General features: G+C 44.9%; 1 pseudogene across 1 annotated transcript in view; it reads right to left on the bottom strand.

Annotated features, from left to right (window-relative positions):
* Positions 1-15,786: 15,786 nt before the first annotated feature.
* LOC308388763 (serine/threonine-protein kinase pim-1-like) overlaps positions 15,787-17,486 on the bottom strand; it is a 10,402-nt pseudogene continuing 8,702 nt past the window's right edge. Inside the window, exons 6-8 of the transcript XR_013974733.1 lie at positions 17,307-17,478; positions 17,053-17,208; positions 15,787-16,854 (exon numbers count right to left, since the gene is read on the bottom strand). The product of XR_013974733.1 is annotated as a serine/threonine-protein kinase pim-1-like (transcript). The remainder of the gene's footprint in view (positions 16,855-17,052; positions 17,209-17,306; positions 17,479-17,486) is intronic.

Below are 17,486 nucleotides of genomic sequence, written 5' to 3'. Positions count from 1 at the left end.
TTTTTCTACAGCCTGCTTCAGGAGGTCAGGGGCTGTAATTTCGGGGCTAATAAATAAGGGCAGTGTTTTCCCTCTTAGCGGTTTTAAGTCCGTTTGTTGTGACACCATTATTCCTATATTGATCTAGAAACAAATAATAAAAGCAAGATCACTTTAAGAATAATTGCCAAATCCTCGTTTATAAATTTACCTGTGATGGCTTACCTTGACAGGTTTACTCTGTAACTTGAGTTTAAATTTTGCTCCACAGTTGAAGGCTTGACGCTCTTTGGATTTTGATTTTTTGTACTCCATGAACTGCTTGTATGACGGACATGTTTGTTCTGGTTGAATGAAAAACGTTTAACATCAAAACGGGGTTATAAGCACTCTCCATTACTAAACGTAGACGAGAATACAGTATAAGGAAACATAAAAAGAAACCGGAGCCAAAATGGTAAATAAACGTGCTATTTAACTGAAATAGTATAGACTGTCTGAAGAGGAAAAAAAGTGAGTAATATATCAAAATTACTTTGTACAGAATTTTTTGTATGTTTTGATGTCCCTGGGGAGTTTGATCCTTCGGCCTGGTCTGTGTCCCGCAAAAGCTCCAGAGACCGTCCACAGGAAGCACAAAAAGGGGTGAAGAGGCAGAAGCTAACGCCACAAAACGGGCAAAACATTTTCCGGTTCTCTATGTAGTGCAGCGAGCACCGTCAGGGTAATGAGGAAGCGCTGTGAGGAGTGCATTTCTCGACGTTTGTTTACATCCTGAATCACTTTTCTGAGCTACAAATATGGAGTAAGCCTAATCGTTGTGTCACTTCCGGTATTTCAGACAATCCCTTTCCGTCAAGGATTTTTAATTTGTTGTGGGTTTTTGTAATTTGTTGAGGTTTTTTTTTTTAAATTTGTTGTGGGTTTTTGTAATTTGTTGTGGGTTTTTGTAATTTGTTGCGGGTTTTTTAAATTTGTTGCGTTTTTTTTTTTAATTTGTTGTGGGTTTTTGTAATTTGTTGTGGGGTTTTTGTAATTTGTTGCGGGTTTTTTAAATTTGTTGCGTTTTTTTTTTAATTTGTTGTGGGTTTTTGTAATTTGTTGTGGGGTTTTTTAATTTGTTGCGGGTTTTTTTTGTAATTTGTTGCGGGTTTTTGTAATTTGTTGAGGTTTTTTTTAAAAAATTTGTTGTGGGTTTTTGTAATTTGTTGTGGGTTTTTGTCATTTGTTGCGGGTTTTTTAAATTTGTTGCGTTTTTTTTTTTTAATTTGTTGTGGGTTTTTGTAATTTGTTGTGGGGTTTTTTAATTTGTTGCGGGTTTTTTTTGTAATTTGTTGTGGGTTTTTGTAATTTGTTGTGGGTTTTTTAAATTTGTTGCGTTTTTTTTTTAAATTTGTTGTGGGTTTTTGTAATTTGTTGTGGGGTTTTTTAATTTGTTGCGGGTTTTTTAAATTTGTTGCGTTTTTTTTTTTAATTTGTTGTGGGTTTTTGTAATTTTTTGTGGGTTTTTGTAATTTGTTGTGGGTTTTTGTCATTTGTTGCGGGTTTTTTGTAATTTGTTGTGGGTTTTTTTAATTTGTTGTGGGTTTTTGTAATTTGTTGTGGGGTTTTGTAATTTGTTGTGGGGATTTTTGATTTGTTGTGGGGTTTTTTTTATTTGTTGCGGGTTTTTGTAATTTGTTGCGGGTTTTTGTAATTTGTTGTGCGGGTTTTTGTAATTTGTTACGGGTTTTTTTAATTTGTTGTGGGTTTTTGTTATTTGTTGCGGTTTTTTGTAATTTGTTGCGATTTGCACTTCCCAGCCACCGTAGTATATGAAGCTGAAAATGAGGACACGAAGTTGCAACAATTTATGAACTTACACTATTTCTCTCTTTTGATATTAACTGAACATGAACTTAGTGTTTTATTTTGTATGATTTGGCACTATTTGAGAATGATTTGAGCCCATACATTAATGAGGTTCCATCTGAGGGAGTCTTTGCAGCTTAATGAGTTACCCCCTGCAGGTCATTAATTGGGATTTTCTGAATATTGTAGCTGCAGAGAAGAATAAAGTGAAGTTCCAAATGGAGTTAGGGTTTTTGAGATGTTTTTAATCCAATTTATTTTGAAAGTGTAATTTAGGGAGCTGAAATCTATAAAATCTAAGCCACCATTGTTATAATTGTTCATTATAACTACGGATTTGCAAATGTAGTGAATTTTGTTTTTCCACAGAAAATTAAATAATATTTTATCAACAGATTTGCATGCAGAGTTATTGACATGTAAAGATTGAGCAGCATAGGTCAGACGAGACAAACCCTCGGCTTTGGTGAGCAGTGTTCTACCCTTTAGGGACAAATCCCCTTGCAACCAATTGTTGAGGACATTTTGAGTTTTATTGATGATAGGGTTAAAGTTTAGAGCGTTCCTAGAATTCATATCCTTGGTAATAATGATTCCCAAATATGTTACACAACTTTTCACTGGGATACCGGAAACATAGGACACGGTACACTTGTTCACATCTTTAAGGAAGAGCACTGTGTCATCTGCCAGCTGACTGATAAAAATCTTTCTTCCTGAGGTCTGAGTCCAGCTTTCCAATGCCAGCCAGGTCACATGACACAGGGGTGTGCTCTGATGTCAGCAGGCAGGTCAGTGGATCCCTCTGGTGATGGATATATGGCAGTGAAACAGGAGGAGGCCTGAGAACAGATAGCAGGCTTAACTAGCAGGACAAAGTAGCATGTAGTACTTGAAGGAGTCATCACAGCCAATCAGTTCTCAGGAAAATGGAACATCACATAAATATTTCTCTTCTTTGATTTTCATCAATGTATTTCCTTTGATATATTTTCTGTCAATAGTTCTGCCTGATTAGAAGCTCATAGGCACTTCCTGTCACTCTACAATAAAATGATGTAAAGGCTGCCCTCTCTGCCCTCCCACTAGCTGACCTAACTGACACAAGTAAACTGTGCTAAGATACCCTACATGGACTAAGGTTCTTGGCCACATATATATAGATTTGCTTGGCTGTAGAAATCCATGTCATGGAGCTCCCAGCGCACATTTTTGATGCTTCTGTTTGTGGCAGAGGAGGTTTGGAGCTCTGCAGAGCCTTGGTGACTTTTACTGACTGTGCACCCCTACCCATTTATTATGAAGAAACAGCACAAAAGTTTTTGCTTTTTTTTCTATAATACAGATGTATGATTTAGATTTATACTTATGTGGCAGCTATTTACTGACCTGACAAAGTTATTGGAAATGATTTCATGTCATGAATAACACAAGTTATTTTCCATGAAAACTAAAAGTGGGGAGATTTAAATTGTCCAATCAATGTTGCTACTAATTCCCTGATTGATACATTTCTTTACATTTGCCCATTTTTTTGTTGATTCAGAAATAATTCATTTATCAAATTAAACTCCAATTCCTGCAAGCTTTGACAAAGCTGAGCATGTTCGGTCTGTTGTGTATACAGTCGTGGCTCTAAATACAAACTGAAGTGGCAAAGTGCGCAAAAGCAAACTTTGTACTACTGACAAAACATGAGACCACAACTGTATTCATAACTCAGGCTGACTCAGGCTCTGTTAGAGCTTCTGCTCTGTAACCCTGTTTTGCTTGGCTTCAATAAGTCATTTCAGCCAGGGATGATTCTGAAGTTCCTCTAGGGTGAGGCGGTCTTCATGGTTCTGACAGAAACAACCCAACAGAAAACACTTGTCCTGCTAGACCTTAGTGCAGCGTTCGATACTGTCGACCATAATATCCTATTAGAGCGATTAGGTCATGCTGTAGGTATTACAGGTACTGCACTGCAGTGGTTTGTATCATATCTATCTAATAGACTCCAATTCGTACATGTAAATGGAGAGTCTTCTTCACACACTGAGGTTAATTATGGAGTTCCACAGGGTTCAGTGCTAGGACCAATTCTGTTTACATTATACATGCTTCCCTTAGGCAGCATCATTAGAAGACATAGCATACATTTTCACTGCTATGCTGATGACACCCAGCTCTATCTGACCATGAAGCCAGATAACACACACCAATGAGTTAAACTGCAGGAATGTCTTAAAGACATAAAGACCTGGATGGCCGCTAACTTTCTGCTTCTTAATTCAGATCAAACTGAGGTTATTGTACTCGGCCCTGAAAAGCTTAGAAATATGGTATCTAACCAGATTCTTACTCTGGATGGCATTACCTTGGCCTCCAGTAACACTGTGAGGAACCTTGGAGTCATTTTTGACCAGGACATGTCCTTCAATGCACATATTAAACAAATATGTAAGACTGCTTTCTTCCATTTGCGCAACATCTCTAAAATTAGAAATATCCTGTCTCAGAGTGATGCTGAAAAACTAGTTCAAACTTGATGAAAAGCCTTCAGTTAATCCAAAATGCTGCAGCAAGAGTCCTGACAGGGACTAGAAAGAGAGAGCATATTTCTCCTGTTTTGGCTTCCCTTCATTGGCTTCCTGTTAAATCCAGAATTGAATTCAAAATCCTGCTCCTCACATACAAGGTCTTAAATAATCAGGCCCCACCTTATCTTAATGACCTTGTAGTACCATATCACCCTATTAGAGCACTTCGCTCTCGCTCTGCAGGCCTACTTGTTGTTCCTAGAGTATTTAAAAGTAGAATGGGAGGCAGAGCCTTCAGTTTTCAGGCCCCTCTTCTGTGGAACCAGCTTCCAGTTTGGATTCGGGAGACAGACACTATCTCTACTTTCAAGATTAGGCTTAAAACTTTCCTTTTTGCTAAAGCATATAGTTAGGGCTGGACCAGGTGACCCTGAATCCTCCCTTAGTTATGCTGCAATAGACGTAGGCTGCCGGGGGATTCCCATGATGCATTGAGTTTTTCCTTTCCAGTCACCTTTCTCACTCACTATGTGTTAATAGACCTCTCTGCATTGAATCATATCTGTTATTAATCTCCGTCTTTCTTCCACAGCATCTCAAATTCAAATTCAAATTTTATTTGTCACACACACACAACCATACACAGTATGACATGGGGGTGAAATGCTTGTAGCTGTACAATGCCCGACCATTAAATGACAGAAGAAAAGTTTTACAATATTTACAATTTACTACAAAAATTTACAAATTAACTTAGGAATTTACAGTAAAGAATGTGCAAATAGCAGAAGAGATTATAAAGATAAGGATTATAAATTACAGGAATTATAGGATTATAGGAAATGTGTGGTGGTGCGTGTGGTGACGTGTGTGAGAGTCCAGTCTTATAGTGACGTGTGTGGGAGAGTCCATTCCTACACCTGGTTCAGGCCCCGAATAGCCTGGGGGAAGAAGCTCCTCTTCATTCTCTCTGTTTTGGCCTTAAGGGAGCGGAAGCGCTTCCCAGACCTCAACAGTGAGAAGAGTCCATTGTTGGGATGGGAGAGGTCCATCATAATCTTCCTAGCTTTGGACTTGCACCGCTTGGTGTAGATGGACAGCAGGTCAGGGAGCTCTGATTGAATGATGCGTTCTGCCGAGCGCACCACCCTTTGCAGATCTCGTCTGTCCTGCTTGGTGCTGTTCCCAAACCAGGTGCAGATGTTTGAAGTCAGGACGCTCTCGATGGTGCAGGAGTAGAAGTTCTTGAGCACCTTCAGTGGCAGATGGAAGTCTCTAAGTCTTCTGAGGAAGAAGAGACGCTGACGGGCTTTCTTAACCAGGGTGTTGATGTGACAGGACCATGACAGGTCCTGAGTGATGTGGACACCCAGGTATCGTAAACTGTCCACTCTCTCCACTGGCGTGCCACTGATGATGAGGGGTTTGTAATTCCTCGCCTGCTTTGTAGTGAAGTCCACGATCAGCTCCTTAGTCTTGCTGATGTTTAGGAGGAGGTTATTCTCCTGGCACCAGGTCTCCAGGTTCCTAATCTCCTCCAGGTAGGCCGTCTCGATGTTGTCGGAGATCAGGCCCACAACAGCAGTGTCGTCAGCAAACTTGACAATGGAGGTGGTGTCGGATGTGGCTACACAGTCATAAGTGTACAGTGAGTACAGCAGGGGGCTTAAAACACAGCCCTGAGGCACTCCAGTGCTGAGTGAGATGGAGGGGGAGACTTGTTTTCCCACCCTCACTGATTGGGGTCTGTCTGTGAGGAAGTTGAGGATCCACTGACACAGTGATGAGCTGAGTCCTAGATCCGTCAACTTGGTGAAAAGCTTAGAGGGAATTATTGTGTTGAATGCTGAACTGTAGTCCACGAACAGCATCCTAACATAATTCCCTCTGCCAGTGTCCAGGTGACTCAGGGATGTGTGGAGCAGGTGAGATATGGCATCGTCTGTGGAACGATTAGTCCGGTAAGCAAACTGAAGTGAGTCGATGGTGGCAGGAAGTGAAGAAGTGATGTGATCTCTCATCAGTCTTTCAAAACACTTCATCACAATTGAAGTCAGTGCTACTGGACGGTAGTCATTGTGGCAAGTGGGCTGTTGTTTCTTTGGAACAGGGACAATAATGGACCGTTTGAAGCACGTGGGAACCACAGCTTGGGCCAGGGAGAGGTTGAAGATCTCCGTGAACACCGGTGCTAGTTGATCAGCGCAGGCTCTAAGGACCCGGCCAGGGATTGCATCTGGTCCTGCTGCCTTCCTGGTGTTCACCCTCCTGAAGGTGTTCCTCACGGCATGCTCTGTGATGACGAATGCATTTTCTTCACTGGTGCACTCCGAGCGCGCGCAGCCGTTTGTTGTTTTTATTGCTGCGGCGTCGAAGCGAGCATAAAACGTGTTCAGCTCATCAGCCAGTGAAGCATCGGCATTCATCATTGAAGAAGCTGGTCGTTTATAGTCCGTTATAGTCCGCAGTCCTTTCCACAGGCTCCTAGAGTCACACTGTCGTTAGCTGTGACTCTAGTTTTTCCCCGTAGCTCCGCTTTGCCTTTCGGACCGCGCTGCGCACGTTGTAGGACGCAGCCTTGTATAGGTCCATATTACCGGAGACAAGCCCTTCATTGTAGGCAGCGGTGCGTGATCTCAGAGCGTCGCGGATGTTTTTATCCACCCACGGCTTCTGGTTGGGAAACGTTCGGATGATAGTTCTTTCTGCTGTGTCGTCCGCTAGTTTCCCGATAAATCCCACAACCGCTTCCGTAAACATGTTGATGTCATCAGAGCTGCGCCGAAACATGTCCCAGTCTGCGTCATCCAGTGCGTCCTGCAGCGCGGCCACCGATTGGTCCGTCCAGCGAGCGACCTCCCTCCTGATTGGTGGTTGCTGCTTTAGCCTTTGTTTGTAAGCAGGTATGAGGAAGATGGCGGAATGGTCCGATTTTCCAAATGCCGGCAGGGGTTGAGCCTTGTAACAGTTCTTGAACGGGGTGTAGCAGTGGTCTAATGTCCTCGTGCCCCGGGTGGGGCAGTTGATGTGCTGGTGAAGGTTGTGAAATGTCCGTTTGAGATTCACTCTGTTAAAATCTCCCATAACAAAGAGTGCGGAGTCCGCGTGAGGCGGAATGTAAACAGTGCAGGCAATGACCGCAGTGAATTCCTGAGGGAGATAGAAAGGGCGACATTTAACGATCAAAAGCTCCAGATTGGGCGAGCAAGAGCGTGTGAGTGGGGAGATGTTTGTGCTGTCGCACCATCTGTTGTTCACCATCAAACACACTCCACCACCTCTTTTCTTCCCCGACTCCATTGTCCTGTCCATGCGGTAAACCGAAAAGAACCCCGTCGGCTGCACGGCGTGGTCTGGTATCGCTGGGTTCAGCCAAGTCTCGGTGAAGCAGAGGAGGTTGCAGTCCCGAATGTCTCTCTGGAACTTGATTCTGGCTCTGAGGTCATCAAGCTTGTTCTCGATGGATTGAACATTGGCTAGCAGGATACTGGGCATGGGTGCGCGGTGTGCGCGAGCCCGTAGCCTGTTCCTGATGCCGGTTCTTTTACCTCGAGGCCGTCGCTTAGGGTCGCGTCCTTTGTTCTCTCTCAGGATCTCCTTTGGCCAGGTTGGGTCCGGAGTTAAACATGGTGAAATGTTTGTGTATTGCAGACCAATAGAAACCAAAGTGTCTCTACTGTAGCGGATTTGTGTGTTTTGCATGATGCCCATGCAAGATTATCGCAGATATAGCAAAAAGTGACGAAAAACTGCAAAAAGTGGAGAAGTTAGGGCAGAGCATCCAGCACGGCAGCCGACCTCACCGGCGCCATTTTTTTCGAGATCTCGAGATCACAATTCGGATTGTCAATATAACACCCAGCCAAGAAGGCAGATGAAACCTCAAACTGTCCCACAAGGAGGGGACACAACACTGGCTCAGAAGACAGGTCAACATGGTGGCTGACTGGGAACGTGTCTCGATGACGCTGAAACTAAACGTTTGCAGTCGTTAGCCCAGACATACCCTCACGTGGCTGGCCTGTCGACTGTGGGGCAGTCCGTGGAGGGCAGGCAGCTGTGGGTGATGCGGATCGCCAGGGACCCCGACAGAAAGTCACTGGGGAAGCCTAAATTTGGATACGTTGGGAACATGCACGGCAACGAGGCCGTGTCCAGACAGGTGCTGGTTTGCCTGCTGGCCAGATACGGGGAGGAAGAGCGCATCACTGAACTGGTTAACGGCACAGATGTTTGCATCGTTCCCGGCATGAGTCCCGACGGCTTTGAGAGGTCCACAGAGGGGGACTGCAGTGGTGATCACAGTGGTCGAAATAACGCCAAAAATAAGGACCTAAGCGGAGGCTTTCCTGACCAGTTCGACAAGTCTAACGTGGATCCAGCTGATATCCCCGAGGTGATGGAGGTGATGAGATGGATCCAGGAGATGGGATTTGTGCTGTCGGGGGGCCTGCATGGTGGCACTGTGGTTGCCAGTTACCCTTTTGATGACTCAGCCTCCCATGAGCAAGAAGGTCACTACAGCCCGTCGGCAGACGATGGTCTGTTTCGCCAACTGGCCCTGGTATACAGGGAGTGCAGAATTATTAGGCAAGTTGTATTTTTGAGGAATTTTATTATTGAACAAGAAACATGTTCTCAATGAACCCAAAAAACTCATTACTATCAAAGCTGAATGTTTTTGGAAGTAGTTTTTAGTTTGTTTTTAGTTTTAGCTATTTTAGGGGGATATCTGTGTGTGCAGGTGACTATTACTGTGCATAATTATTAGCCAACTTAACAAAAAACAAATATATACCCATTTCAATTATTTATATTTACCAGTGAAACCAATATAACATCTCCACATTCACAAATATACATTTTTAATTGCACCTTAGAACACACATGCATCAACACTACAATGAGCGGGTGGAGGGAGGTTTGGAGTCTTCTCTCACCCCCGTTCTCTGCGGCCTGCTGGAGCGGGGGGGCTAGGAGGAGGAGTTGGCCGTCCGACTGCGGTCTGGAGTGTGGGGCCTCCCTGCTGCTGCGGAGTCGGGGTGGTCTGCCTCTCCCCACCGCAGGGAAAAGGGTAACACCACCTGGGTCTGGGTGCAGTTCCCCCCCTCCAGGGGCAAGGGTACCTAGACCCGGTTTGTAGAGTACACTTGGGGAGTGTGATCGTGTGTACAGTGTCTCTTTACGTCTGTCTCCACGTTGGTTGAGTGTGGAGTAAGTGCATATGAGAGCATGAGGGTGGGAATGGATGTTTGTATCTGTGTGTGCCTGTATGTCTGTGTCTATATGTCAGGTTGAGTATCAGACGCCACCTCTCTGGGGACATCTCAGGCCCTCCAAGGTTTGGAGGCCTATCTCCACCCACCACCACTTCCCCTGCCAGTGGCGGACTCCCTCAGACATCGGTGCATTGGTGGTTCTTTGTGTCTGGGGATGGGCGTCCGGGTACACACCGGCTCACTCCTTGGCAGCCGCTTATCGGGGCCTGGAGCCTGGGGCTCGCTCGGGCCACTTCGGAGGTGGGGTGCCCCCGGCCTCTCGGCCTGGGGCTCGGTCACTCAGGCACAGCTGGCTGCCGGCGGAGCTCATGGGCGCGTCACTGCAACTCCCCCTGGCTTCTGCTCCGCGGCTGCTGAGTGAGCCCTCATCTGGGACTCTCCTCAGCTCTTACTGGGACAGTGGCGCGGCTGCCCCTCTGTTGGTCTTCCTTGGTCTCTTGTGTTCTGGGGGCCTCTGCATGTCTGGAGTTTTGATCTCCTCCATACCTGCTTCATACCCTGGAGGACGGGGCTGTGTCTCCCCACACTCCCTAGCAGATCGTTACATGGAGAAACCTTTGGAATGCAAGCATGCTGATCCACACAGGTATGCACACAGGTATGCACACAGGTGTCCACACGGGTATTCACAGACGCGGACTACAGCTTTCTTGGCTGCTGCCTCAAAGCACACTGTGCGCTGTCTATCTTGCGTGCTGCACAATATCGTTTATTATTTAGTATCTACTGATATCTACTGCTAGCTAGTTTATTGTGATGGTGCTTTTTTTTTATATTATGTTGCTCTTTGTTGTTTGCTTTCTCTTCTGTTTTTTTTCTCCATACAGGTGACCCAGGTGTTTTTTTGTTTTGTTTTTCTTCTTTTTTTTTCTTTTCTTTCTTCCCCCCTTCTCACCGTCTCTTCTCCCCTTTGGTTTTCTTTCTCTCCCTCTTTCTTTCATTCTTTCTCCCTGTCCTATCCCCCAGTCATGTCTGCATGTTAATGCAGCACTACGGGCAATACCTACAACCACGATTACCGACACTAACAAGCTGATCTACAATACGGCAACAGTGATCAGTGAGATGCTTGGCTACAAGTTGAACAGCGACAAGGGGCAGTACCCTCCATGGAGAAGGAGGCTAGAGGGCAAGATCAAAGTAGCATGGAGGGAGGTTAGCCAACTAACGGAGTTGCAGAAAGGTGCGACAAATAAGGTGCCTACGAAATACAGCAAGCTGTCCATACCTGAGGCCTTGGAAACTGCCAAGCAAAGACTCACAGCCTTGGCCAGCCACTTGAGGAGGTACACCAGAGAGATAGAAGGCAGGAGAATAAACCAGCTGTTCTCCACAGAACCAGCAAAGGTGTACTCTCAGTGGCAAGGGAACAATAAGAGAACAGCACCACCAAGGCTGGAGACGGAGCAATACTGGAAGAGCATATGGGAGAAGGATGCAACCCATAACGGCAATGCTCAGTGGCTAGAGGATCTGAGGGCTGACCACAGCGACCTCCCTGAACAGGGTCCAGTAACCATCACAGTGGCAGATATCCAAGAAAGGGTCTCCAGTATGAAGAGTTGGACAGCACCAGGGCCCGACATGGTTCACGCCTACTGGCTGAAGAAGCTGACTGCACTCCACGAGCGTCTGGCAGCACAAATGAACCAGCTGCTAGTTAACGAGAGACACCCGGAATGGCTAACTGAAGGCCGGACGGTCCTGATCCCCAAGGACCCCAAGAAGGGACCGGTCCCCTCCAACTACCGACCAATAACCTGCCTCAGTACTACATGGAAGCTCCTGTCAGACATCATATCGGCTAAGATGAACAGGCACATGGGTCAATACATGAGCGGGACACAGAAAGGAATTGGCAAGAATACCAGAGGCGCAAAACACCAGCTACTGGTAGACAGAACAATCAGCCGAGACTGCAAGACCAGACTGACCAACCTGTGCACTGCCTGGATTGATTACAAGAAGGCCTATGACTCAATGCCCCACAGCTGGATACTGGAATGCCTAGAATTGTACAAGATCAATGGGACCCTAAGAGCCTTCATCAGGAACTCAATGGGGATGTGGCGTACAACACTAGAGGCCAAGCCCATAGCACAAGTCACCATCAAGTGCGGGATCTACCAAGGAGATGCTCTGTCCCCACTGCTGTTCTGCATAGGCCTGAACCCCCTCAGTGAGATCATTAACAAGACTGGCTACGGATACCGACTACGGAACGGAGCAGTTGTCAGCCACCTCCTGTACATGGATGACATCAAGCTGTATGCCAAGAGTGAACGAGACATCGATTCACTGATCCATACTACCAGGCTATACAGCAATGACATTGGAATGTCGTTCGGACTGGAGAAGTGTAGTCGGATGGTAACAAAGAGAGGGAAGGTAGTCAGAACTGAGGGGATTGAACTACCAGAAGGCAACATTGCAGACATAGAGGACAGTTACAAGTACCTGGGGATCCCGCAGGCAAATGGGAACCATGAAGAGGCCGCTAGAAAAGCTGCAACCACCAAGTACCTGCAGAGGGTCAGGCAAGTCCTGAGGAGTCAGCTGAATGGTAAGAACAAGATCCGGGCCATCAACACGTACGCCCTGCCCGTGATCAGGTACCCTGCTGGGGTAATAGGCTGGCCAAAGGAGGAGATAGAAGCCACTGACATAAAGACAAGAAAGCTCCTTACCATGCATGGAGGGTTTCACCCCAAGTCCAGCACCCTGAGGCTGTACGCTAAGCGGAAGGAAGGGGGCCGGGGACTGGTGAGTGTCAGCACCACAGTCCAGGATGAGACAACGAACATCCAAGAATACATTGGGAAGATGGCCCCAACTGACCGAGTGCTCAGTGAATACCTCAGGCAGCAGAAACCCAAGAAAGAGGAGGGAGACGAGGAACCATCATGGAAGGACAGGCCCCTGCACGGTATGTACCACCGGCAGATAGAGGAGGTGGCTGATATCCAGAAATCCTACCAGTGGCTGGACAAAGCTGGACTGAAAGACAGCACAGAGGCACTAATCATGGCAGCACAAGAACAAGCTCTGAGCACAAGATCCATAGAGGCTGGGGTCTATCACACCAGGCAAGACCCCAGGTGCAGGCTGTGTAAAGATGCCCCAGCGACAATCCAGCACATAACAGCAGGGTGCAAGATGCTAGCAGGCAAGGCATACATGGAACGCCATAACCAAGTGGCCGGCATAGTGTACAGGAACATCTGTGCCGAGTATAACCTGGAAGTCCCGAGGTCAAAATGGGAGATGTCCCCAAGGGTGGTGGAGAATGACCGAGCTAAGATCCTGTGGGACTTCCAGATACAGACGGACAAAATGGTGGTGGCTAACCAACCGGACATAGTGGTGGTAGACAAACAGAAGAAGACGGCCGTAGTGATCGATGTAGCGGTTCCGAATGACAGCAATATCAGGAAGAAGGAACACGAGAAGCTGGAGAAATACCAAGGGCTCAGAGAAGAGCTCGAGAGGATGTGGAGGGTGAAGGTAACGGTGGTCCCCGTGGTAATCGGAGCACTAGGTGCGGTGACTCCCAAGCTAGGCAAGTGGCTCCAGCAGATCCCGGGAACAACATCGGAGATCTCTGTCCAGAAGAGTGCAGTCCTGGGAACAGCTAAGATACTGCGCAGGACCCTCAAGCTCCCAGGCCTCTGGTAGAGGACCCGAGCTTGAAGGATAAACCGCCCGCAGGGGCGTACTGGGTGTTTTTATATATATATATATATATATATATATATATATATATATATATATATATATATATATATATATATATACATATATATATAGAAACAACCCTTGGTTTTCTCCTCAGCTCTCCAGTCTACTAAAAAAAAAAGGGATGCTGCCTGGGCTAAGTGTCACGGTCCTGGGTCTCCTGACCCAGCGTTTTTAGTTCTTTGTGATGTTTGTATTATTGTACTTGTGAGTTATTCTATGGTTTCTAGTTTCGATCCCTTGCCCTTCATGTTTCTCTGTGTCCCCTCTGTTCTGTGTAAGTCTGTGTCTGCATGTTGAGTTCCCCTCTGTGTCTTTCGGTTCTTAGAGTCCTCTGCCTTATGGTTTATATCTCTGTGTTTCTTAGTTGCTGTCTCCACTGTGTCAAGTTCGTGTCTCTGTGTGAAACTTCCTGTTTTACTTTGAAGGTCCGTGTCTTATGTGAATGCGTCCTGCTTTGCTTGTCTCGTCAGTCCTGATTTCTCCCAGCTGTGCCCTCCTTCTGTGTCTCATTCCCCTCGTTACTCCCCAGTGTATTTAAACCCTGTGTTTCTCTGAGTCAGTGTCGCGTCGTCCCTCATGCTGTGTGGATCTCCCTGTGTGTTTTAGTCCATTGTTTCCCAGTTTAGCTTAGTTTACTTTGTATGCTCATTTTTCTGTGACCAGCCAATAAAGCTGTGATTTTGAGTTCATCCCCTGAGTCTGAGTCCTGCATTTTGGGTCCAACTCCTGCCTGCCGCACAGCGATTCATGACACTAAGGCCAGAAGATCTAAATCCGAAGCGGACTGGCTGATTTTTAGACATCTCAGAAACCGTTCAACTCCCTTAATTAAAAAGGCCAAATCAGAATTCTATCTTTCAAAAACTACTAAACATTTGAACGATCCTAAAAAAGTCTGGAAAATAATAAAATCTTCTTAAGGGGACATAACTACAAATGAGACGCCAACTTTTGTTGTAAAAGACTCTTTTACACTTTAACAGAGAAATGCGACATTCTAAACTGCTTTAATGAGCATTTTGTTTCTTCAGGATCTCTATTTGAATCTTTATATCCAGATTTAAAATAGCTTAATCAACAAGAGGCTCTCTCTGCAACCGCTCAAACTGAATCTGTGGTCCAACCCTTCAGTTTTTCTCCGCTAAATGTTTTTGAGGTCCACAGGGCTTTAAATCTGTTGGCTCTAAATAAATCTGCAGGACCAGATCAACTTGATCCCTATTTTCTTAAGTTGGCTGCAGATTTTATAGCAGAACCGATAACTTACATTTTTAATCTTAGCCTCTCGAACAGTGAGATCCCTGTAATATGGAAATCTGCCTATGTTCTCCCTTTGCTCAAAGGAGGTGATCCTTCAGATGTTAATAACTACAGGCCCATATCTAAATTGTGTGTTCTAGAAAAGTTCTAGAAAAGTTCATTAGTGAACAACTGAAAGACTTCTTTAATTCAGTTCTTTCCCAACATCAGTCAGGATTCAGAAAACAACACAGCACAATAACTGCTGCTATTAAAGTGGTTAATGACATTGTTGATTCAATGGACTGCAAAAAATACTGTGCTGCTCTTTTTCTTGATTTGTCAAAAGCTTTTGACACAGTTGACCATGCTATTTTATTAAATAGACTAAACAATATTGGTCTATCTGTAAATGCTGTAAGTTGGTCTTCAAATTACTTGTCAGCAAGAAAACAGTGTGTCCGTGCTGCTGGGTCTTCTTCCTCTTTTCTCGCAGTATCCAAAGGAGTTCCGCAGGGCTCCATATTAGGACCATTGCTATTTTCTCTTTACATAAACAACCTTTGTGATAATTTGTCAAATGCAGCATTTCATCTTTATGCAGATGATACAATTATTTATTGTTCATCCCCTTCAGTAGCACAAACCCTGCAATTTCTGCAGTCTGCCTTTGATGTCGTTCAGTCCCATTTAACTCAACTTAAGTTGGTGTTAAATCAAGAGAAATCCAAGTTCATGTTATTCTCAAATGGCAAAGAGTTGTTAGCTACGTCTCCTAAGATTAAAACAATTCAAGGATCTGAAATTGAAATGGTCACATCTTACAAGTATCTAGGGATCAACATAGATCAGAATTTGTCATTTAAGACTCACATTCAAAGGCTTGTGTCGAAGTTAAAACTAAAACTAGGTTACTTTTTTAGGAACCAATCCTGTTTCTCCCTCCAAGTGAGAAAACATTTGATTCGTGCAGCCTTTTTACCTTTATTGGATTATGGTGACCTGCTTTTTATGAATGCACCTGCCCACTACCTAAAGAAGTTGGATACTGTGTACCATTGTGCTTTAGGTTTTATTACTGGCTATGGAAATCGTGTACATCATTGTTCTTTGTATGCTGCTGCTAAATGCCCATCTTTGCATATTCGCAGACTCTCCCATTGGTTGATCTTTATCTATAAATCTCTCCTTGGGCTGGTTCCATCTTATTTATGTGTTTATATGTGTAAAAACCACAACCAATACAGCCTTCGTTCGCACAATATCATACAATTTATTGTACCGAAAATCAGAACAGAATTGGGGAAAAAGGCTTTTAAATACGCTGCCCCTGCTTCCTGGAATAATCTGCAGAAGGAACTGAAATTATCAGAATTGGTTACCTTGGGAGAGTTTAAGTCTGTCTTAAAGGAACGAGAAAACAGCTCTTTTACTCAGTGTGATTGTTTTTAATGTACTCTTAATTTGATCTGTTATTGTATATTTTACACATGTTGGTATGGCATATTGTATTTGTTTTAAATGTTATATACCTATGTGGTATGTGACTTTTGTTGCCATGATGCCAGGTCTCTCTTGGAAATGAGATTTTTAATCTCAATGAGATTTTTTTTTTACCTGGATAAATAAAGGACTAATAAAAAAAACAAAAAGTCTTTATCCTGTCTTCTTTCTCTCACCCAACCAATCACAACAGATGGCCCCGCCCCTCCCTGAGCCTGGTTCTGCCGGAGGTTTCTTCCTGTTAAAAGGGAGTTTTTCCTTCCCACTGTTGCCAAAGTGCTTGCTCATAGGGGGTCATATGATTGTTGGGCTTTTCTCTGTATCTACTGTACAATATAAAGCACCTTGAGGTGACTTTTGTTGTGATTTGGCGCTATATAAATAAAAGTGAATTGAATTAAACACGGTGGCACGGTGGTTAGCACTGTTGCCGCACAGCAAGAAGGTCCTGAGTTCAATTCCACCATCAGGCCAGGGTCTTTCTGTGTGGAGTTTGCATGTTCTCCCCATGTTTACGTGGGTTCTCTCCGGGTACTCCGGCTTCCTCCCACTGTCCAAAGACATGCACTTATTGTGGATAGGTTAATTGGTTAATCCAAATTGCCCATAGGTGTGAATGTGCGAGTGAATGTGAGTGCAAATGGTTGTCTGTCTCTGTGTGTTGGCCCTGCGACAGACTGGCGACCTGTCCAGGGTGTGCCCCGCCTCTCGCCCTATGACAGCTGGGATAGGCTCCAGCGACCCTGAAAAGGATAAGCAGACGTGAATGGATGGATGGATGAATTAAACTTGTAATCTGTTCAGAAATACAATAGAGTGGTTTGAGTTTATATGTTGGTGTGTATATAAGTCTGCGTGTGCATTAGTGATACAGATAACACTGAAAACAGAATTCTCAAGCCTTGTAATGCGACAGGTTAAAGAATTAACATTCAGCTTACCCTCTGAAATGTCAGTGTGCATCTCAGATGTGTTGTTGTCATCAGGGATGATGTGACGTACCAGCCAATCCATCACCGCACCCAGCTGCAAAACTGTGACGCAATCTGCTGTGGTGGCATTAAAGTCCTGCCAGTTTACAGCGGCTGATTTGGTCCCTAAAATCCAGAAAGTAATTATTCATGGTAAGGAATTCATGTGGACACTAAACGTGTGGGCAGGCAAGGACATTTAAACAGTGAGGCTGACAACCTACCATTTCTTCGTGTGACTGCTTCTGGTCTAAAAGGGACTCCAACACCAAAATCGATGAATTTGACACATAGAAATGCTGGATGATCAGGCGATGTGTCAAACACAATATTGTCTGGCTTAATGTCTCGATGGTAGACACCCTTGGATTGCATTTCAGCGGCTGCATGTACCAGCTGTCTCA

This window comes from Rhamphochromis sp. 'chilingali' (genome assembly GCF_963969265.1).
Source record: "Rhamphochromis sp. 'chilingali' genome assembly, chromosome: 20".
NCBI classification, from domain to species: domain Eukaryota; kingdom Metazoa; phylum Chordata; class Actinopteri; order Cichliformes; family Cichlidae; genus Rhamphochromis; species Rhamphochromis sp. 'chilingali'.
This window is presented reverse-complemented; position numbering and strand designations above follow the sequence as displayed.